Source organism: Ursus arctos, unplaced genomic scaffold (assembly GCF_023065955.2).
Source record: "Ursus arctos isolate Adak ecotype North America unplaced genomic scaffold, UrsArc2.0 scaffold_9, whole genome shotgun sequence".
NCBI classification, from domain to species: domain Eukaryota; kingdom Metazoa; phylum Chordata; class Mammalia; order Carnivora; family Ursidae; genus Ursus; species Ursus arctos.
Genome location: NW_026623111.1, coordinates 66,826,836 through 66,848,247, shown reverse-complemented (window position 1 = coordinate 66,848,247; position 21,412 = coordinate 66,826,836). Strand labels below are relative to the sequence as shown.

Below are 21,412 nucleotides of genomic sequence, written 5' to 3'. Positions count from 1 at the left end.
CTAGGAACACTGCACATTGCTCCGAACAGCCTGCCAGTCTGAGAAACCTAGCGTGAATGACATAAGTGTTTCTTTATCCAGGTCAGAGGATGGTGTGAGGCGGTATGAGAGGTCATGGAAGGGGAAGAATTCCAGGATAAAGAAATTAACTAGAGCAACAGGAAGTGGAAAGGAGGAAAGACTCGATAGACGCTAACGGAAAAGCTTTCCAGAGGAAGCCCTCCTGCTTCCCACCAAGCACACAACCCTTGAATGGATTCAAGCTAGTCTAGCAACAACTCAGAAGGGCCAGCATGCCGCTGACAGTGTCTCATTCCCTTGTCACACCAGTGGAAATCATAAAGCAGAAACCTGCAGATACCAGACAGAGTGATGCTACTTCGAGGCCTCAATCAAATGGCAGCTTTGGGAGTCAGAAGAACAAAGAGCAAGAAATCAGCCTACAGTTTTTTCCTAACACTTGTCTGGCTCCAGGATAAAACATTAAGCATCACGATGCTCTGGAATTACAAAAGAAATTGGATTTACATTGATACCTTTGTTTTCCTTCATCTCAGAAACTTGGGTGCCTGAATGACATAGAGGATGGTGGGGCAGATGGTACACAGAAAGGACCATGTTGACGCCTCCCTTCTGCTAGGGTAATGACTATGATGGCCACCAAGCCTCAGTACCTCCCAAGTGGCAGAATGCCATTTCCACCCCGGCTTACAGCTGCTTAGTGACGTGGTCGGTAAAGCATCTACTCTGTGCAAGTCAGCACACCAAAGCCTTCTGCTACCATGCATATTGTTTCATATTTTGCATCTAAATCTTCAGCTCCTCTGGAATTTATTTTGGGGTAAAGGGATAAACATTTTTCCCCTAAATGGCTATCTAGTTGTACCAATATCTATTGTCAACTCATTCATCCTTCCCCACTGTTTTGAAGTTCCATATTTATTACACACTAAATTCCTGCGAGAAATTCCAGTAACTGGAATGGAGAAATTAAATATGGAGAGTAAAAAAAAAAAAAAAAAAAAATCCATTCCACTGAAACACCGTACATATGCTTTCTACTTTCCTAAATGTTAAAAATGGAAAGGAGAACTAGTGCAAGGGGGAAATGCCATATTTCTAAGGTTTGTCCTTCCTTGATTATGGACTATTTTTAGCACATGTTTATCTATTCTAATTTGATAAATTAATTATCCTATTCAACTATGAAAAGTTCTTTGATCCCTCTGTGCATTGTTGATGGCTTGAGGAATAGGGACATTATGAATTACATTTGCCAGTTCAGTTGAAACTGAATTTATGCATGGCCCATCTCACATTTTAAGTTTGCTTATAAAGGCACGTTTGTATGGATGTTTTTAAATGATAGGAGATTCAGCCTTTGTTAATATAATCAACGATTTTACTCCTTTTTTTCCTGAATTTCATTATCATGAAAATCAGACTGGAAACAGTCTAAAAGGAATGTGAAGAAAATTTTGCTAATGAGTTTGTCTGATTTCATCATTTAATTGTTCATTTAACAATTACTTATTAACTATTGTGTGCCAGAAGATGATTCCAGCCAAAGGTGAACGGTGAATGTTGCAAAGACAAAGTTCCTTTAATAATTCTAGTGTGAAACAAGCAAAAAATGTTTTACCAGAAACCTAATATGGAAGCATTAATTGTTAGTCTCTAAATCAAATAATATACAGCTATGTAGGACAAGTAAAATAGACCTAATTATTCAGGAAAGAGGATTCAGTTATTTTCAACCCTTTTGCTGTTTTAGAGCATTGAATTTAAAAGACGAAAACATCTGTGGAATTCATTAGGAGGGTTGCCTGAATCCATAGGAAGCATTTGGTGTCAAGAGATTGTTGTCCCCAGCAGACTAACCAGGTAAACACCACACTTGACAAAATGATATTAAGTAATCTATTCCTGTTTGGCAGTGTTAATTTGTATTAGTCATGCCTTCTTATTTTCTATATTTCTGATGCTTTGACATCCAGGGTCCTGCTGACTCTGGAGAGACTGCCCTTCCCATGGTTAGTTAATTTCTAAAGATAGTAGAAAGGCCTACTTAGGAGCATACCTTTCATATGCAAATAAAGCAATCCGGAGCCCTTACCCCAACGCCTTTATTGGCTCTCACGACGTGCTCCCTCTGGGACACTATGCATCTGCCCTCACCACCTCAGGGCCAGGTACCCAGACAACTAGAGACAGTCCTAATACCCCAGAGCCTGCTGAAATTATTCAAACCAGCCAATTGTAAACCTGCCTACCCTGCTTTGCCTGGTGCCTCCCCAAGTGCCCCCCACCCTCCCACCCCCGTGGCATGCTATATCTCCTCCTCTCGGGAACTGTGTGTCACAAACTATTTATCTTTTCAATGACAATCATCTCCTGATGTACTGGTCTCACTATACATAAATAATAATAAAACCTGCATTTAAAAGCATAGTTCTTACAAAAACGTATAAAGAAAAGGAGATCATTTTTATAGATACAAAGTAATCCCGCTTCACATACTGACGTGCTCTTCTAAGAGTTATCGGTCTAGTGAAACCCCGTTCTGTAAGAGAATAGGGAAGGGATAGCCTCCAGTGTTTTATACTTTATCATCAAAATATTCAAGGCAGGTTGGCCTTTAAAGTATTCTATTAGAAGGAAGCATATAAAAGTCTCTTTTTATGAATTTTGTTTTGTTGGAGTAGAATTCTTGAACATTCCCTTAAGATTCAATATACCTGTAATAGGAAACTTGGCAATGATTTCCTGTTGATGGTTTTTTGGCCATTAGAAATACTTGGAAGTTGTAAATACATTGTCTCGAAGTGATTATTTGAATTACATATTGATGAGAATCATTTGGCTATTAGAATGTGAAGAGTTTAACTGGTTATTAGCATTAAAACATTATTCGTGGTGTATGGTAGAGAGTAGCTGAAAGGGGGAACCTGATAGATGTTAGAATCTGATGTGAAGTCTGCCCTGGCAGAAGTAATTTAAAGGTTTTAAAAAACAGGAATTGCACAGCTCAAAAAATATATATTTGAGATAAGTTACTTGGGTGGGTATTTCCTATGGTGGCCAAGGATGACAGGCAGTCACAATTTGAATCCATTCCATTTCCTTTGTAGACACTGGATTCAAGACAAATACTGAGACCTCTTAAGCAGATTGTAGACAATGTTTTTGTCTCTTTCTCCAATGGAGAATCTCCTGCTGCCATATGCTCTTACTCGAGCTCCAAGTTCTCAAAGTACAGTGGCTGACTAAGGAGCCCAGTGACTGTCAGGACATTTTGTGGCCTTAGAGGGATATTCTTTTTTTTTTTTTTTTTTTTAAGATTCTATTTATTTATTCGACAGAGAGACAGCCAGCGAGAGAGGGAACACAGTCAGGGGGAGTGGGAGAGGAAGAAGCAGACTCCCAGCAGAGGAGCCTGATGCGGGGCTCAATCCCAGAATGCCGGGATCACGCCCCGAGCCGAAGGCAGACGCCTAACCGCTGTACCACCCAGGTGCCCCTCAGAGGGATATTCTACCAGAGGAATAATCATATCGCACACCCTGCTTTCCATGTTTCTTGTCCCCAGATAACTCAGGCTTACACTAAGGAATCTGGAAGTAAGAGTTAAAAGTTGTATGAGTGTCCATTACTTCATCTGAATGTACACTACTTGGGGGGGGGGGGTAGTTAGTAGGCAGAATAGAACTTAATTACCTTAACTAAGGTAAAGAGACATAAAAACTACTGATACCACTTTAAGTAAACCCCATATGCTACAAATCACATCTAATCTCATTTTACCAAAAGTCTTTGTGAAAATGTAACTATGTTCGTATGTGTCAACAAATATTGATAAAGGCTTCCAAGCCTAGTTACAGACTAGACGTATAGAACACATGAATAGCTGAAATGCTAGGCACAAGAGACATGGCCATTCCTTGCCTGGTAGCCATTCTTTCCGAACAACCAACCCATTTTCTTGCTCAGAGTGGGCAGTAATCTCTTGATTTCAGGGGAGGTGGGTCTTTCCCCAGTCCCAGGAGATAAATCACAATTGCTTTCTTGCTCAGGGTGAAGAGATTGAGTGTAGGTCTAAAGAAAGAAAGTTCAATAATATAAGACTTTGTAATTTTAAAGTCTAGAATAAAGTATAGAGCTGAAAGAAGGAAGAGAAAAACCAAGAACATAATATATTTAAAGGTAAGCTTTTTAAAAAATTAGAGATGCTTATCAAATACATAAATAAAGGCTAATCTTTTCCTTTAACTAGGAGAGCTTAATTGCATAGAAGTAAATGTGTTTGAGGGGCGCCTCGGTGGCTCAGTTGGTTGAGGGTCCAGCTCTTGGTTTCAGCTCAGATCATGCATGATCTCAGGGTTGTGAGATCAAGCCCTGTGTCAGGCTCCATGCTTAGGATTCTCTCTCTCCCTCTCCCCTTCCCCACTGCCCACCCCCACCCCATGCTTGCGTGCTCTCTCACTCTCTAAAGAAAAAAGAAGTAAATGTGTTTGAACAGACTGGCATGAGCTTTGAGGTCAGTACCTATCACCTCTAAACCTTTTTTAAACCTCTTTGCATATCACAGTAAGCTAGTTATCCAAAGAATAAATGCAGACACTATTTAAGGCTTCTTTTTTGGGGGGGGCTGTTTACATTGATTATGATTCATCAAACAGATGACTACGTTTCTAGGCTTTTTGCACGGAGGGTGATCATGTGTACAGATGGACACCACATTTGAACATATTGTACTGTAATCATCAGAGAGATGCAGATACTATCGTATCTATAAAACAGTGGTAAGAGGCCCTCCATCACATCTTCTCAGTTGCAGAAATTAAGTCATGTTAAACTCTTTTAAAGAAGCAGCCACATTTTGGAGTACGGCAGCAGAAAAGCCAGGGTAGTATAGGTTCCAATATGGAAAGGCCAATCATCAATTCTTTGTACACCTCAAGTTCCATATCTGTCAATGAAAACTATCGCTTCTCTTAACTCACATAAGAAATAGGATGATCGGTAGGAGAAGAAAGGGATAAAGAAAGGGGGGGTAATCAGGAGGGGGAATGAAGCATGAGAGACTATGGACTATGCGAAACAAACTGAGGGCCTCAGAGGGGAGGGGGGTGGGGGAATGGGATAGACCAGTGATGGGTAGTAAGGAGGGCACGTATTGCATGGTGCACTGGGTGTTGTACGCAACTAATGAGTCATCGAACTTTATATCAGAAACCGGGGATGTACTGTATGGTAACTAACGTAATATAATAAAAAAACATTAAAAAAAAAAAAAAGAAAGCATGACAGTGTTAGAATCAGGCGAATGCTCACCATTCCACAGTGCCCTAACACAGTCTCAAAGCAAGAAACCGTGACGAGAGTGTCCAAAGAAGTCAGCAGTCCAAGTGTGTGTAACAACAGGTGACATTCTACCTTAGAATATTAGAGCCTTCTTCCTAACTGACATAATGCAGAAGTGGGACAAATGATTTTGAGATTGTATATTAGTAGCAAGTGCTTTGAACAAGTCTAATGTTCACTGCATTTTAATATAACTTATTATACTTTATTAGTTTCAAAAATCTATCCAAATGGAAACCAATCAAATAAAATTTTAAAATTTGCATTTTTTAATTCTACCTTTATCAATCTTGGCAACAGAATTCAAGCTAATTAAGACAGATGAGTACATTCAGAGACAGACTGACAACATGTTTTATTAAGAATTTTTGCTCCTGGCTTCATTTCTGCTGACTCTGAATTTCCTTAAACGTGCTATTGTTCTTTCCCTAGACATAAAACTCGAGCAGTTGATGCACTTTTCGGTACCCATCATAATCACTCCCCATTTTAATGCACTATCTTTTCCTTCCTTGTAAAATTTTATAGCTTTTTGAATTTTTTTGTTGCTCTATTTATACAATACCAAATTCCCATGTTTCCCTTTTCTAGAGCATGTGTTTCATAAATACAAATTTGTATATTTATTTAGATACAATAACACAGAGCACCTCCTTCATATTTTGTATAGGTTCAGTTAAGTGGAGCAGTGCAAGATTAAGGCCTGTCAGCTTACCCAGAGCACATTCTGGATTCCTTTGGATTCCTAGTGGGTACATACTCCATGCCCCCACATACCTTCACAAGTGCTGTACTGCCCTTGTGTACTCAAAATGTGAAGTTCCAAAATTCAGGTATGCCGATAATGAAAGCCTGAGAAGCTGATTTGGTTAATTTAAGTACATTAAAATATAGCAAAGTATTATTTGGGTTTCTTTTGGTTCCCGAGAATTTTTTTAATCGCACATGTTCACGCAAATGTGCGTGTGCACACACACACACACACACACACACACACACACACACAGTAATGGCCAAGCAAAAGTTTTCTTTTTGACAAGCAAAAACCCAGAAACTCCCATGTTACTTTTATCACCAGATCAGAGCCCAAGGCACTCTGCTCTCTGCAAAGTTTCAATCACTAAAATGTGGGTAAAGCAAAGAATACACCACCACAAGAACTCCCAAAAATAGCAATTCAGATTTATGTCTGAAGCAGTTTTCATGTGCTTTCAGATCAGCACGGGAATTCCGTCTATGAACCGCTCTTATCCATTGCAGCAGCAATTAATGAAAAACTCCAAGAAAACGGCACTACAGTGATCACATTTCAGTGTCAGAACAGGACTAGGTCCAATCCGTTGCCACCATTTGGACGCTGTGGAGAACTGAATGGATTGTGAAAGAAAACAAGGGTATAAAAAAACCACACACGGTCTAGGTCCTGGCTTTGTGGTAATATCAACATCCCCAAATTACCAAACACAATAAACAGCAATACCTGGCAATCTGTCTCCAAGTTAACGAGAAAGCACCCAGCTCTCACCTTGCACAAACACACACTTCAGTGGTCAGTGACAAACGCAGGCAGCGCTTGCAGGCTGGGAGACAGAGCAGCTGCTCTGTCCTGAGCCGCTTAAAGCACACTGGAGCCCCGCTCCGGTCCTACCCTCGGTTGGTTCGCTGCAGTTTCTCCCATGACTCCATTACCCAGGAATGGAAACCACTGCCATCTCCCCAGCACTAGTGGGCTCCCCAGCTACTGAGCTCAGGTAAAAACGCTGAGTCCTGCAAGGTCGCCACAAGGTGAACACGGGCAAAAGGAGTATCTGGGAGTTGGGGGGACCGTCAAGGAAAGACCCTAAACTCCAGACACTTTGCCTTTCAAGAGATTCTGAAGTGCATAAATCAGAGCTGAAACATAGAGAAGCGGTAAATCTGAAAATCCCCCAATGGCACTGAGCCAATCTGCTAACCCAGCAGTGCTCTTTAAACCATAATCTCTCTCACACTCTCTCTCTCTCTCTCTCTCTCTCTCTCTCACACACACACACACACACACACACAGATTTTAGTGCAGCTATTCTAAATTGCCCAGACATACTTCTCAGGCCAGAAAGGTTTTGCATATCCTTTCCAGGTAACAAGGCTTAAGAGGAGTCTTAGAAAATTAAAGTATTCGCCAAAATCAAGGTAAAATAATTCTGTAGAGAGCAAAAGCATTTCTGGTCCATAAACTATTTGAGTGAAGTCTTGCTCCTTGTGCACATGCTGGAATTATGCAAACACCCCCATAGTAAAAAAGATGGTAAAGACGTATACATTCAGAGCTGACTGGCAGAATCAATTAAAATTTCTCATAAAAATTCCTACCATCTTTTTCAAGATTAGTCTTGACACATGTACATTTTAATTTGGAGAGATTTCAAGAACGCATTTCTTGCCTAAAATATAATTATTCTGCACATATATGCTATAGACAGATACAAACATGTTCATAAATGTTTCCTGGAGAGTCTCTCCAGGTGTTTATTTCTCATATTTTGGTTTTCCTATCAGAAGTGGAGAAGGAAAAATTTTAAGCTTGCAAGTACATTCTGAAACATTATTTATCTTGCCTGTGTATTTTTTCTAACAGGTAAATGGATATTTACTGAAGTTTAGGTTGATTGCGCTAACAGAAAATAACGCTCCTTTACCCCTTTTCTCTACCCTCCATCTCCAACCACCACAGTTCTCCAGCCAGCCATACAAAAGCAAGCAACTCATTGAACCTCCTAGACATCAGTTTTGTAATCTATAAAATGGGCATCTGTTACTACCGGTTGTCTACCTCCTGGAATGGTGTCAGGGTGAAATGGGAAAATGAGCAGGAGCAAATGCTTTGTAAACGGCAGAGTGCTGGAAAAACATGGACTTACTGCAGTTTCCTCCCTTCAATTGCCTGTTAGTACTGGGACTGGTGAATTACTTTCTGTGTGCTTAAGGAAGATTCCTTGGGCTTCACAGGACACTGTTTGTTTCAAGTGGTCTATAAATAGAGTTCAAGATTTTCTTGAACTGCTGTCCTCCTTGTGATGGGTCTTGATGGCAGCGACCACATGTGCAGAGTCAGTTAATTGTGAGCCACATGAGCTCCATCTGGTCTTTGAGGCAGAACCAGACCCGGTGAAACCCTGAGAGAAAACGCTCAGCTCACGTGATGGCAGGTTTCACAGTTCACCTGGTGTCCTGGCATACTCAAATGTTTGGGGCGGGGCGGGGGGGTGATGCCTAAAGGGATTAAACAAAGGGAAAGGCTGGGGTGTAATGCCAGACTCAGTGCTGAGTTCATTCAGGAACAGATGCTTCTGGGCATTCGTGCTGATGTTCCGAGACAATTATGTATGCGTTATTTAGGGATTAGGTGGTTGTGGGGTAGGGGGAACCAAGAAGGGAGACTAGGGGGAATCAGAAAGGAACTAACAACGTGAGCGCCTGTCCCGAGATACACAGGGCTGGGGAGTTCATGGATAGTATCTCAGTTAATCCTCATAGTAATCCTACAAGTCAGTCATTATTATTCCCATTTCACAGAGGTCATGAAACAGGCTGCACACAGGACTGGTGAGTGGTGGAACTCGAATTACTATCGAGGTCAGCATGGCCTGGAGTCCCATATTCCGAGGAAATTTGTTTACTTATAACTTTCTCAGAAAGAGAAAGGAAATTACATTGGGTTTTTAAATAGTGGGGGTAGGGAAGGCAAGAATGCGAATTACCAAGAAAACTTCTTGAGGATATTTATTACCCAAGTTAACCTTCATAAAGGGTGCAGAAAGCAAAACATATTTTGAGTTTTTAAATGATAAAGCTGTTGCAGGATACAAGAAAAAAAATTTGTTTATATGTACCAATAATTCTTTTTTAAAAAAATTGTTCCTGCCTGTCTTCAAATTGACAACTCTTTCTCTGTAGCAGAACACTTCTCTGTTTTTCAACGTACACTCAATGCATTATTGTATTTTAATTTGCTTACATTACCAGACCCTGAGGAATGTCCACAAGAAAGCAAGGTAATCTCTTACCATTAAATGTAGCAGGAAAGACATTTTTTTCAGCAGTAACTTGGAGTTACCGAAGAGTCATAATTTTCAGTCTCCTGGGTCTGAGGATGTTCATAAAATGCCAGATTCTTTCTACCAATTTTATTGGAAAGCTAGAGGCAGAGACTGAACCACAGCGCTACACAGCATCTATTTCAGCTTTCCCCTTTCTAAGTAGCATTCCCAGCTCTAATGTATGTGCAAGCCAATTCATACGGTACCCTCTATTCCTGACTTCCATCTCTCTTTTCCATATTTTCAAAATATTTTCTGAGAATGCCAGTGTCTAATTATACCTCGCCTCTGCTTTTAACATTCCCTCTGCAAAGTGCACCATCCAAAATGCCTTCGTAAATCTAGCCTTCTCCTTTTTCCCAAGTCTACCCCTAGAAAGAAAAGGATACATTTGGAAGTCTTACAGACAGAATTACTTTGTCTTGGGTATTTTTATTGAAGAGAGAAACGTAACGGGGCCACTAAGTTAGTAATAAGTCAAAATAAATAGTGGGGGAAAAAAGAATAAACTCAGGTACTTTAATCTCAATTGTTCAAGTTGAATTCCGAACGAAAAAACTAAAACACGGCATTTTAAACTACCAGTCAAACCACATGAAAGAAGGCCAGGGACCTTCAGCTATTTGGTGGTCATTTCCTTGCTACTTTTGCTTACAATGTACATTTTGACACTCACCACAACACATGTGTTCTCAGGGCATCATACTTAACTAAAGAGGAAGTAAAATAAGAAGAGTGAATCTATTGGGAAGCTGATAATGACGAATATAACATATGGCAAAAAAAAAAGTCTGCTTTCTCTCCTTCCGAATCCATTTTATTTCTGAATGAAGAAAGGATGAGCAAACAACCAGTGAGAATTATACAATAACTACAGAAAGAAAGAAAGAAAGAAAGAAAGAAAGAAAGAAAGAAAGAAAAGAAATAGCTGCAGTAAGCTTTCAATTATCTCTCAAGTCAGAAATAATCCAACTGAAAACACAGTTTGGGGCACTTTCTTCAAATTATTATACTGTCCCATTAAGGTATTTAGTGCTTTGAACACCACAGCTAGTGTTTGCCTGGGTGTAATTCTATAGCAGAAACTAAAAGCACATTGCCTTCTCACTTTCTTGGTCTCAAAAAACTTTCTTTGCTTCTCTTGGATTTTGAGATCCTGGTTTCAGAAGCATGAATTGAAAAGAAAGTTGCACTGAAGTTCAAATGCATGAAGACGAAAGCATTTGGAAGCACAGGTCAACATTAGCCAGAGGTGAAGAAAGTAAATTAAGATGCGCTGGCTTTCTGTCTGGTTCTTGTTGCCTTCCCTAATATTGACGTCTTCCTGATGTGTCCAGTGGCAGTGTTCTACTCCATACTCAAGAAGGCCTGGCCTGAAATCCTTAGAACCCTCCCACTTAGGGTGGGACTGGGTTCATGGGGGTTCGGGATGGAGTTGTTTCTAATTTGCAACTGAGGAGAAAAAGTATTTCTCTAACACATTTTTCCCTGCCGCTCCTTTGAATTTGATTCCTTTCCTAGGCCTTTGAAACAACCCCCCATAATATCTATTAGCTATAGAGCAAATACTGTTAAAACATTAAAGATCATTAAGGGAAAAATTTTAGAGTAATCTGAAAGGTGTAAGCTTTTAGCATTTCAAGCAATTTGTGTGGCTGCTTAAAGGTACATATGTGAAGTCTTTTACTCCGTATACAGTTAAAATCATGAAATTGAACACTTCCTAAGCAGTCTTAATTTACTATATTTTTAATTTATTTTTATTTCTATTTTTGAGAGAGAGAGCGAGCTCGTGCGCTCTTGTGCATGTGCACTCAAGCCAGTGGAGAGGGGCAGCGGGAGGGCGAGGCAGAGAGAGAGAATCTTAAGCAGGCTCCATGCCCAGCATGGAGCCAAAGGCAGGGCTTAACCTCACGACCCTGAGATTATGACCTGAAACAAAATCAAGAGTCAGACAACCAACTGAGCCATCTAGGTGCCCCTTAATTTACTATATTTTTAAACATAATTTTGTTTTTTATTGGACGGTAATTTTTCCTGGCTGCAAAATGATGTACCTACTAATGCCTTTTCTACTCTAAGATGAGAAGAATCACTGTGCTGGTTTTACTGAAAGCTTTCCTAAATACATTTAGGAGGCTTTTGAAAAAGAAATACTTAAGAATATACAAAAGGGGGGAAAACCCTGAATATTATCCCTTTGTGACCAGAGGGGAGGGAATTCCCGAGTGTTTATAGTTACGATTATTTTTTAGTTATTACATTATTATTTACTACATTCCCTATGCCCTGCTTTTTGTCCCCGTGACTAATGATGTCTTATAAATTGAAGTTTGTACCTTTCAATCCCTTTCACCTCTTTTGTCCAATCTCCCCCCTCCCTCCCCTCTGGCAACCACCAGTTAGTTCTCTGTATTCAAGAATCTGTTTCTGCTTGTTTGTCTGTGTTGTTTTGTTTTGTTTTTAGATTCCACATATAAGTGGAATCATACAGTATTTGTTTTTCTCTGTCTGATTTATTTTACTTAGCATTACACCCTCTAGATCCATCCATGCTGCTGCAAATGGCTATGTAATATTTTCTATGGCTATGTAATATTCTAGGGTGTGTGTGTGAGAGAGAGAGAGAGGGAGATAACATCTTTATCCATTCGTTCATAATTGGTGGATACTTAGGTTGCTTACCATACCTTGGCTATTGTAAATAATGCTGCAATGAACATAGGGGTGCACATGTCTTTTTGAATACGTATTCTCATTTGCTTCAGATAAATACCAAGAAGTAAAATTGCTGGATCACACAGTACTTCTACTTTTAATTTTTTAGGAAACTCCATACACTTTTCCTTAGTGGTGACTCCATTTTGCATTCCCGCCAAGAGTGCACAAGAGTTCTCCTTCCTCCACATCCTTGCTAACACTTGCTATTTCTTGTCTTCTTTCTAGCCATTCTGACAGGTGTGAGGTGATGCCTCATTGTGGTTTTGATTTGTATTTCCCTGATGATGAGTGATGTTGAGCATCTTTTCATGTGTCTGTTGGCCATCTGGATGTCTTTGGAAAAAACGTCTATTTGGGTCCTCTGCCCATTTTTTAATCAGATTGTTTGTTTTTTTGATATTGAGTTAAATGAGTTCTTTATGTATTTTGGATATTAGCCCCTAATCATATATAACGTTTGCAAATATCTCTCATTCAGTAGCTTGGCTTGCTTTTTTTCTTTTGTTGATGGTCTCCTTCCCTGTGCAGAAGCTTTTTATTTTGATGTAGTCCCAATTGTTTATTTTTTTCTTTTGTTCCCTTGCCTGAGGAGACAGATCCAAATATATATATTTGCTATATATATATAATATATATATATATATATTATATATATATATTGCTCAGACCAATGTCCAAGAGTTTATTGTCCATGTTTTCTTTTAGAAGCTTCATGGTTTTCAGTCTTTTATTTAAGTCTTTAATCCACTTTCAGTTTAATTTTGTGTATGGTGTAAGAAAGTGGTCCAGTTTTATTATTTTGCATATAGATGTCCAGGTTTCCCAACACCATTTATTGAAAAGACTGTCTTTTCCCCACTGTATATTCTTACCTCCTTTGTTGTAGATTAACTGACCATATAAGCATGGGCTTATTTCTGGACTCCCTATCCTATTTTATTGATCTATATGTCTATTTTTGTGCCAATACCATACTGTTTTGATTACTACAGCTTTGTAGTATATCTTGAAATCAGGAATTATGATATCCCCAGCTTTGTTCTTCTTTCTCAATATATGCCACAGAATAATGACTGAAATTTAGAACACTATTTAGGTAAGAATTTTTAGATGCTTTATAGTACATTTGTTGAATAAAGCATATTAGAAAATAGTGTGTACAATGTTACCTGAATTTTGTAATATATATTTAATAATATAGAAAAATTCTGAAAAATTGTATTATAATGTTAATAGTTTTTATCTCTAGATACCGAGATTATAGTAAGTTTATTTTCTTCCTGATCTTCCATTTTCTAGTGTTTTACAGGGGCCATTACTACAATGTAGTAGAAAGAAAGAAACAAGGAAGGAAGGAAGGAAGGAAGGAAAGCAAGCAAGCATGTTTGGGAATAATTTTTATAAATGTATTTCTTTTTTTAAAGATTTTATTTATTTATTTGATAGAGAGAGACAGAGAGGGAACACAAGCAGGGGAAGCAGGAAAGGGAGAAGCAGGCTCCCCACCAAAGGGAGTCCAACATGGGGCTCAATCCCAGGACCTTGGGATCATGACCTGAGCCAAAGGCAGAAGCTTAACGACTGAGCCACCCAGGTGCCCGTATAAATGTATTTTTTGATAGAGCTAATTCACCATGTTATAATCTCTGCATGCAGAAAAATTCAGGCTCCAGACCTTTTATCACCATTACCCTCACCATTTGTATTAAAAATATTTGTGGGCACACATAAAAAAATTCTAGATATTCCAGTATTACAATACAAGGAAAATATAGAGTAGTTGGTCTCACTCATTTTTAAAATATTTAAAAAGGAGATAGAGGAAATGACAGGTATGTAAGTAACCTGAAATATAGAGAATGGATATGGTGCAAATGTAAATAGCATGATATATACATTCATGACAACATAATTATAATTTGGGGATAACCACTTATTTCAAAAAGCAGAATGGTGAACTAAAGTATATATGTGATCAAGAAAATCTGTTGTCTTCTAAGAAATGATCTTGATTTAGCACATATTTTAAAGCGGTCTCTTCTGTAATGTCAATACAAATTTCATTGAGGTGAGCAGGGCACCTGGGGGTGAGATTGCATTGCTGATATTACCTGGGCCTTACTTGCACTTTTGTTTGTGTTCCATATATTTTTATGACCTAGGAGCCAGTTGGTGGAGAACTCAGGATTATAAGAAAATAAACAGGCATCAGCCTGCTAATTAAATGGTCAACTTGGGTCCTCACTGTGGACAGAAGTCTTAAGGTCAGCGAAGAATATTTGAACTCCGCCTAAAATTCATTCCACCTGTTACTGCTTTACTTATCTGTTTATTTGTTTGCTGAAATAACACTTGAACTGGAGAAAGAGCAAGACTAAATCCACATAAATTGAGCATTTTACTTTTCGACGGTTAAATCGTAGCTATATATTTTCCTTTTTAAATTTTCATGGTGAACTCTGCCACTTATCAACTGAGCAGCCCTGGGCAAATCACTTCTCCTTCCTAGGTCTCAATTTCCTTACCTGTCCAATGATCAGATAGTGGATGTTGAGATGACGTGTCAACTGAGAATCTAAGGAACAGTCATTATATGTTAAGCTGCTCTAAATTTTGCAAATTTGGTGTTATATTAATTTTCTTTTATTTTAAAATGAACTCCATAGCTTTTGCTGCTAGGCAAGTATAAATAATAACAGAATATAAAGGCATATTATTAGTAGTTCATTCTAATACTTATTCATAAAACCAAATATAAAGGAATGATGCTGAAACATTGAATTCATAAGCATTTCCATACAGCTCCTGCAGGTGCACAACTTTTCAAACCGGCTAAAGAGTGGTTCTCAAAATATTTCTTCTGATAACTACTTTCCTCCAAAGTCCCATGACATTTCCCGTTAAAACAACAACAAAAAAGAATCTATGTAATGACAAACAATCTGTTTGAAGAGGGCTACTGTGATGTGTTGAGAGAGAGGGCAACACTAGGAATGAACAAATGGGCACAGGCAATAGTGGAGATAAGAAACATCTCTACCCCCAATGGGATCAATAAATGTTAACTGGCTGTAGAGAAGAAAACAGCAGATTTAACTGAGGAGGAAGAGGACCCAGCGTAGGGAGAGAAGCTAAAAGTGGAGCCCTATTGCCCCCTAATGAAAAATGTATTATAAGAGTTTTTACTTTCTCAAGAAAGTTCTGAATGTTATGGTTTCAATAATACTAGAAGCAGGAGGGTGTATTTAAAGGGATCTGTTGACACCTACTTGAAGTTCTTTTGATGGTAAAACTAATCACACCCTGCTGTGATCCTGAATGTTAGAAAAATGAAATTTCAGAGTAGAACCAATCTAGAAATTTGTCATGAAGATCAAGTAGCATGAAGATAAGAGGCAGCGGAGGTGGTAGGTAACAGGGTACCCTCCTTGCATACTAAGTCTCTCTATGTAAGACTGTCTCCATCTATATTTACCAGCTTCAAGATCTCAAATTCTGGGGTAAACTCACCCCTAGGATGAGCAATAATAGAAAAATATCTGCTAGCAGGAAAAGAAGCTTTAAAATTTGCATAATTTTAAAAATTTTATTAAAAAGTATTTTATAGCATTTGCAACTCAGCATCTTGGGACAAAATCTTTTGACCCACACTAGTTATATATCTAGAGATCATTGCAGATGCTGCCATTTTTAATAGCCAATAAACTTTTCAAGAAAGACATAAAAATCATAGGATCTCAGCATTAGAAAAGATGCCAGTGGCCATGTAGTTCAAATTCCTATCTTATTATTAAGTTAATGATATTCATTAAACAATATTTTTTCCTGTTCCCAATAGCAGAGTGTTAATGAGGGAAGAGAGGTGCTCCAAACCTTTCATGAATATGGAAATACTGAGGAGGTATTGATTAAGGGATCTTCATACTCTCTTCTCTGTGTTAATAATTTTAATAACATTTAATTTCTTGTGACAATACCTCAAATTTCCAGGGAACGTTTATTATAATAATCTTATAGCTCTATAACTGAAAGAAAAATGACACTCTAGAAACATTTTTTTGTTTGATTAGGGTGAGAGAATGAAGTGTTGGTGTTTAGCTAGCTTGTGGTTAACACTTTAATATTTGCATTGGGACTATTTATGACATTAGGAAAGAAGAGCACCACTAGAATATGAGACAATGGAAGTTGGACAACAAATGATTTTCTCTATCATATCACTGGAAAATTAAATTGTGCAGAGAAAGTCCAGAAAAGGAAGAAACTGAGGCAGAGAAGAGCAAAGTGACTTGCCTAGATCACTCAGCCTTATTAGGTAAGGACCTATAAACAGAAATGCAGGTCATCTGGTCCCAGAGTCCATGCTGCTAAGGACTGTGCTGTATTGCATTACGAAACATAGTGATGCATATGCCTGTACCTTGCTTTAATTATGATCAAGAACAAAGTGGATAACCTGCTATTAGCACCATGGTCTTGCAGAACTCTAGTGTTACTCAAGATATGATCCCTGTTATTTCCTGTGTAAAAAAAATTGAATCATATAAAGGATAAGGGCATTTTTCAAAGTCACAGAGCTATTTTGTGCTGAAAATTAAAGATTGAGAAGATATTGTCTAACAAAGTTGGATATTGATTTATATGAAAGGCAAAGCTGAAAATTTTTAAAAGACTTCAGTAATAATGCCTATAATTTATTGGAGCATTGGTTATATTCCAAGGATTTTACATATATTTTTATTGTCCTCCCAATAGCCCTGAGAGATAGACCCACTTTATTTCACTTTATAATCCTCATGTTACAGATGAGGAAAATTGAGTCTCAAAAATTTAAGTGGCTTGCCCAAAATTACATACTTAGCAGGTGATGAATCAGGATTTAACTCCAAAGACCATATACTTTCAAAATATCTTTGGGGGACCAGAGTTGATATTTCAATGCCAGGGGTTGAATATAGGAAAATGAGAGAAAGAGAGATCTCATAGCTAGACACACGTGTTCCCTGCTCTTTGCAGTCTATCTTTACCATCTGCCCCCTCTCCCCCCAACCCAGAATTAACCTACTTCTACACTCATCACTCCTCTGGTTTGAAAAGTCCCATCCTTGTCATTCTACTAAAAGCTTCCTTTTCTTCTAGGACTGCCTCTCCTGAATGTTCTGTGAGCCAGAAACTTTATGCAATAATAATAGATGTTAGAACTGATCACTGGAGGTCCTGCAGTAAATTCTATAGCTGAAAAACGAGGAGGGGTCCTTTAGCAAAGAATGGTAGATAAACTTCTATATGTATAAATATATTCAGTTGCATTGTCACATTTTATAAGTGACTAAGCCTTGAATGAAATAAGGCAATTCTCTGTCTTACCTGAAACACTTATTTAATGACTCACATGAATAATACATTTACTGGTTATGCCATTAACACCTTGATACATGAATCTCAATATAACTAGCTAGATGCGATTATTTCTTTTCTTAATTTTATATAATATCTTCATTTTCATCTCTGTTCAAATGGAAAAGTTCACTTTGTTTTTGAATTTAAACTCCTTCCAATACTAATACAGAAATCCAAAAAATGTTAATAGTGTCAACAATGGGGAGGAGGAAGGAAAATAGTGGCAGAGTAGGAGGCAGGAGGACCCTAGGCCCTCATCCCATGAATACAACTAGATAACTATCACATCATCCTAAATACCCCAGAAATTGCCTTGAAGACCAGTAGAACACACTCCATAACTAAAGGTAGAGAAGAGGCCACACTGAAGAAGGTAGGAAGTATGGAGATAAGGCTTGAGAGAGAAATGAATCATGCCACTGCAGTGGGGAGGGAGCCACAGTCACCAAGAAGGGCAAGAGACAGACTAGCACACAGGAGAGCACATGGGGAAAAGGAATCCTCATTGCATTTGTCTTGGAAAGTAAGAAGGTGTGGATATCGTGAGTTCTTGCAATCAGTGGGGCTTAAAGCCTGGAGTTTTAAAGGTCATTTGGCTTGGCTGGGATACAGCCCATAAGCATTGGAGCTATTCTTGATGAGAAGGCAGGCAAACAACTTGCAGACATACAGCATGGAAACAATGATCTGAAGAGTGCCTGGGGCACACAGTGGGAAGGTTAGGTGCTAATCTCAGAGTGTGTCCTGGAGAAGCAATGTTCATGGAGAGAACCCTCCAGAAAAAAAGGAACTAGCAGGTGCCATTTCCTTCCGCAGTCCCTCAGCCTAAGCACAGGGCCACCTGCAGGAACCAGCATGGCGCCAATACTTGTTACCTAAGCTGCCTATATCAAGACCCAACCCCACCCCTCATGCTCCAGTGGAACTGCTCTTCCAAGTCATGCTTGCCTTAGTCCCAGTGCGGCAGGCTCCACGCCCCCAGAAGACTGGTCCTGACCCCTGCCAACATGGCATCTACTGATGGGGGAATATTGCTAGGCCTTGGTTCTGGTGGCAGCACCGACAGGTCTCATTTCACAAGCAGGCCAGAGCACACCTAGTTAAAATGCATCACATTCAGGCCAGGGACCAAAGACTGTCCACGACAGGCAAAGAGAGCCTCTCCAGATGACTGACCTGAAGGACAAAGCAGCCAGGACACAATGGCAGAGCACATGCAACACACATTGGAGACACTCCCGGAAGTGCCAGACCCTGGGGAACAGGGGACACTACACTGCAGGGCACTACAGGACCACTTCTTCATAAAGCCATTACCCTCAAGAACAGGAGATGTAGCTGACTTTCCTAATACAGAGAAAGAGGCACAGAGACTTAGACAAAATGAGAAGACAGAGGATTTTGTCCCAAATGAAGGAAAAGGAGAAGGCCATGGCCAGAGATCTAAGTGAAACAGAGAAAAGTAACATGCCTGATGTAGAATTGAAAGCAATGATCATAAGGATACTCTCTGGACTTGAGAAAAGAGTGGAGGACATCAGTAAGACCATTAACACGGAGATAAGGAATAACATAGTGGAGATAAAAGGCTCAATAAACAAAATGAGAAACATACTTGATGGAATGACCATCAGCCTGGAGGAAGCAGAGGAATGAATTAATGACCTAGAAGACAGAGTAATGGGAAGTAATCAAGCTGAACAAGAGAGAGAAACAAGAATGACACAAAACGAGAATAGACTTAGAGAACTCAGTGACTCCATCAAATGTAGTAACATTTGTATTATAGGAGTCTCAGAAGAAGAAGAGAGAAAAGCAGGCAGAGAATTTCTTTGGAGAAATAAAAGCTGAAACCTTCCCTAATCTGGGGGAGGAAACAGATATTCAGATCCAGAAGGCACAGAGAACCCCAAATAAAATCAACAAAAGCAGACCACACCAAGATATATTGTAATTAAAATGCAAATGGATGTCAAAGAAAGCTGGGATAGCAATATTCATACTGAACAAAATAGACTTTAAAGCAAGGACTAACAAGAGACAAAGAAGGACACTATATAATAAAAAAAGGGGCTAATCCAACAAGAAGATATAACAATTGTAAATATTTATTCATCCAACATGGGAGCAGCCGAATACATAGGACAGTTAATAATAAATATACAGAAACTAATCGATAATATTACAATAATAGTAGGGGACTTTAACACCTCACTTACATCAATGGACAGATCATCTAAACAGAACATCAGTAATGAAACAATGACTTCAAATGACACATTGGAACAGAGCGATTTAACAGATATATTCAGAACATTTCATCTTAAAACAGCAGAATTCTTTTCAAGTGCACATGCAATAATCTCCAGAATAGATCATATATTAGGCCACAAAACAAGCTACAACAAATTGAAAAAGATCGAAGTATACCATGCATCTTTTTGGACCACAAGGCTATGAAACTAGAAGTCAATAACAAGAATAAATGGGGAAAGACCACAAATACATGGAGGTTAAATAACATGCTACTAAACAATAAATGGGTCAACCAAGATATCAAAGAAAAAATTAGAAAGTATATGGAAACAAATGAAAATGAAAACACAATGGTCCAAAATCTCTGGGATGTAGCAAAGCAGCTCTAAGAGGGAAGGATGTAGCAATACAGGACTGCCTCAAGAATAAACAACCCAACCTTACACCTAAAGGAGCTAGAGAAAGAATAAACAAAACGTAGAACCAGAAGAAGGAAGGAACGAATAAAGATGAGAGCAGAAATAAACGAAACAGAAACTAAAAACCAGATCAATGAAACCAGGAACAGGTTCCTTGAAAAGGTAAACAAAATTGATAAATGTCTAGCCAGACTTAACCGAAAAGAGAGAAAGTGAGAGTAAGAGAGGACTCAAATAAGTAAACTCACAAATGAAGAAGGAGGAATAATAACCAATACCACAGAAATACCAACAATTGTAAGAAAATATTATGAAAAATTATATGGCAACAAATTGTACAACCTGGAAGAAATGGATAAATTCCTAGAAAGAAATAACCTACCAAAACCGAAGCTGGAAGAAATAGAAAATTTGAACAGATCATTTATCAGCAATGAAATTAAACCAGTAACCAAAAAACTCCCAACAAACAAAAGTCTAGCACCAGACGGCTTCAGAGGTTAATTTTACCAAATATTTAAAGAAGAGTTAATTCCTATTCTTCTCAAACTGTTCCAAAAAATAGAAGAGGGAGGAAAACTTCCAAATTCATTCTATGAGGCCAGTGTTACCCTGATACCAAAGCCAGATAAAGACACTACAAAAAAAAAACAAAAAACAAAAAACAAAAAACAAAAAACCAAAAAACAAACAAAAAAAACCCTACAAGACAATATTTCTGATGAACATAGATCCAAAATCCTTAACAAAATACTAGCAAACAGAATCTAACAATATATTTAAAAAATTCATTCCCCATGATCAAGTGGGACTTACACCTGGGATGCAAGAGTGGTTCAATATTCACAAATCAATCAATGTAATACATCACATCAATAAGAGAAAGGGTAAGAACTATAAGTTCATTTCAATAGATGCAGAAAAAGCATATGACAAAGTACAACATCCACTCATGATAAAAACCCACAACCAAGTGGTTTTAGAGGGAACATATCTCAACATCATAAAGGTCATCTATGAAAAACCCACAGCAAATATCATCCTAAATGGGGAAAACCTAAGAGCTTTTCCCCGGTCAGGAATAAGATAAAGATGTCCATTCTCACCACTTTTATTCAACATACTACTGGAAGTCCTAGCCACAGCAAAGACACAACAAAAAGAAATAAAATG

The 21,412-nt window shown here is 38.5% G+C and overlaps 1 protein-coding gene across 5 annotated transcripts in view; it reads right to left on the bottom strand.

The window, feature by feature from the left end:
* Positions 1–21,412, bottom strand: part of ARHGAP24 (Rho GTPase activating protein 24) — a 484,560-nt gene that overhangs the window by 150,112 nt on the left and 313,036 nt on the right. Inside the window, exon 1 of one of the 5 annotated variants that reach the window (XM_044388116.3) lies at positions 6,845–12,770. The exons of 3 other annotated variants lie outside the window; for them this stretch is intronic. The gene's annotated coding sequence lies outside the window, so the exon portion shown is untranslated. Of the gene's footprint in view, positions 1–6,844; positions 12,771–21,412 lie in introns of those variants that run through there. One more of the 5 variants, XM_044388114.3, reaches the window with a different exon arrangement.